Genomic DNA, 3,197 nt, shown 5'->3' with positions numbered 1-3,197 from the left:
CCCCAGGGGGGATGGCCATGCTGCAACCCCTTCTCCTCCATTCTCCTCTCAGGATCTTGGACATGCATGCACACGCGCCCAGCATGAGTTTAAGCCACAGAGTCCAGGACTCGAACCGTGGTCGACTACATGGGTGTCCAATGACATAGCCATTACGCTAACTGCCGGCCCCCAAAATTGCTTTTTAAATTCACCTCCTGACTTTACTCAGCTCTATCCCTGAAAACTAACTCTGCCTTTGGATAAGCCATGCCAGTGTTCACTTACCCCTCCCTGGTGGCCATGACTCAGGCTTGTAAGTCATGTCCAAGTTCCTCTGTTGTCATTCCAGGGCGTTGGCACTCCGAGCTTGGCCTCTGTGCCATGAGACTGTTCAGTTACCTGTCATGACCCTTTGTCACCTGCTCTGCCCTGCCTGGCCTTGAGCGGCATGGAAGGTCCTAATATCTGCAACGGCCATGGCTCATGCTTCTCTGCGTTGTGCCTGGTCTTCACATTTGGACTCATGCCTTGGTGGGGTTTTGTTTGTTTGTTTTCAATTTAATTGCCAGAGTGGGCATGTGCTTGCCAGAGAGAGTCAGAGAGACAGTGCGAGCAAGAAGGAGGGAAAGAAAAATCATCTCCCAGTGGAACGTGGTCATGCCACAATCCCTTTTCCCTCATTTTTCCATCTTGTTGGGATTTGGGGTACATATGCACACATGCCCAGCATGTTTCTTAAACCAGCAGAAATACAGTCGGCCATGTGAGTCCAGCTCCCTTAACCACCGGGACACAGGGCTGGCCCCCCATCCCTCGGCATTAACTCAGATTCTATACTCACTGCCCTGAATGCAAGCCTTCATTCTAAAACCTTATGCTCTGAGCATGCTATGAACGCTGGTTTGTAACGCTCCTGGACTATCATTCTCACCCGTGGGAATGAGGACAGTGGAGAGCATGTTCGGGCACAGGGAACTGTCAATTCTGGATGCCAAACCAACACCTGGCCGAGTAAGGCTGACATTCCTGATCATAAGCACTTTTTTCTTTGGTAATGCTTTGAATATTTTATGTACGTTATCTCATTAAATCCCCAGCCACCTTATTTAATGATGTACTATTATTATCAGCACTTTCCAAATTAGAAGACAGGCTTAGAGAGGTTGAATAAACAACCAAAATCATACATTAGCATTAGGACTCATAACCAGATTTGGACAGCCATAGTCTAAGCTCTGAATCAACTTGCCACAGATTTTTGTAATCATTTCAGAGATCCAAACCTACAGAAGCAACCAATTAATTTTCTGTGAGCTGAGATCTCAGTAAACACCTTCCTTATGTCAAACTTGAAATAGTTCCACTTCACTTAGAAGCAATCCCCCAATGTTTTTTTTAGGAAAAATGCCTTTGTCCCAAGCCTCCTCTCACACATCCCTCCAGAACTCCATCCAAGCATCCTTTTCCAATCTCTGCAAAGAGAGGAGAAAATCATGCAGAGAGCACAAACAGCTCTACACTTTTCTGTTTCATTCTTGAAACCAGATCAAACGGCTCAAGATCAGCTTTTGTTCAGTGGTCTTCAGGGGAGGTACGTGGGAAGCTCCGTACAAAAAGAAGGATGGCTTCGGGTTCTTGCTAAGCCCAAGAAACCAGGGAAAGGTCAGTATACCAAACATCTTGTGAGCCAAGGTTAGTTAGCTCCCCCCATTCGCTGCAATTACAGTAGTGCTATTAAAACACTCTTCACGCGGTACCCAAAAGTAGAGCACATTATCAGTCCTACAGAGAGCTGCTGCATTAGAGAAACCTGTGTGCCGGACAGTGTTTGCCTTTGCCATCTCCCTATCAAGAGGTGAAGGTTAATCCACAATTAAAGAAATGTCACATGTTGAACATCACGATAGCTTTGAGAAACCCTGTGGCCAGTCCTCAACAGGTTTTGTTTGTTTGTTTGTTTTGTTTTGTTTTTACCACAATGCTGATGATCGTTTCCTGGGACTATATCTTGCAATGTCCTTTGGTTACAAATAATGGCATAATGACTGCTATGGTTTGAATATGTTCCCAGACTGTCGGAAGCCCTGCTCCAGCTGGGGTGGGTTGAAACTCGTACACAAGAAGGCGGCATGGGTGAACAAAATCAGGCTGAAACCTCAATGCCCCTTAGCATGTTCTCAGCAGGCTACAGCCAGAGTAAGCTCAAGACTGCAGCCCTGATGGCCAGGAGACATGCGTATTTATTATTGAAGGAGTTTTACAGGAGTAGAATGGGTGAGCGGAAGTAAGTGAAAGATTTTACTCCAAAAGGTAAAGCATTCAAAGTATAGGAACAATAATCATAAAACATGACGTCTGTTTTGTTTAGGTATAAACAGTCATAATTCTTAGAATGAGGAAGTCCATTTTTCGGGTGCATTCTCTCTTTAGATCTTGATTACGAGGGAGGGTCTTTTGGGTGAGAGGGCTCCCTGGAATCTTAATAACCTCAGTCCCAGGCCAGCTTGATAACTTCAGTCCCAGATCGGCTTGAGAACTTGAGCCCCAGGTCAGCTTGAGAACTTCAGCCTCAGGCTAGGGTAGCAGCAAATTGCTGCTTACAAAGGCCTAGAAATAAATCCTGTCTGGTTAAGTAAAGACAAGGTTAATATATACTAAAGTGGAATACCTATGTTATCTCTGGGGTAATCCACAGCTAAGAGGGTGAGTCTAATGTCTACATGGGAAAGAAATGTGGTCTTGTGAGCAGCTTAATGGCTGACCTAAAGGTTACTGCGTACTTGGGACCCTCTACATGCTGCTCTATACAATGGCTGTGGCTTGGGGAATGGCAATCTTCCCTTGTCCTGTGATTAAATGTGGCTCATGGTCTTTGGAGTAACAGCACCTCGTGGATGAGTCCCTGAGCCCCTCCCAGCTACTGAGATCGTTTCACCAATTTAGTAGCTTTAACCTAAACCTTCCTAATGCTTATCTATGTAATCCCCAGTAGGAGAAGTGAATGCTGTGTTCTTTATTGACATTTTCCAGGAGGGAGGGATGAATCTAATGGGAATAATTCCCGTTCTCAGCCACTGCCTTAGTGGATCCGCATTCCTTCAGGATTATTGTAAAAGTTATAGTAAGGCTGGGGGTGCTTTTATGGGGTACTGGGGTATGGCACTAAGGCCCATGGCAGAGAAATTGAGTGCAAGCCAGTACAGCAACACAATGGA

The sequence above is a fragment of the Tupaia chinensis genome, unplaced genomic scaffold (genome assembly GCF_000334495.1).
Source record: "Tupaia chinensis unplaced genomic scaffold, TupChi_1.0 Scaffold138584_1, whole genome shotgun sequence".
In the NCBI taxonomy this organism is placed as follows: Eukaryota; Metazoa; Chordata; class Mammalia; order Scandentia; family Tupaiidae; genus Tupaia; species Tupaia belangeri.
This window is presented reverse-complemented; position numbering follows the sequence as displayed.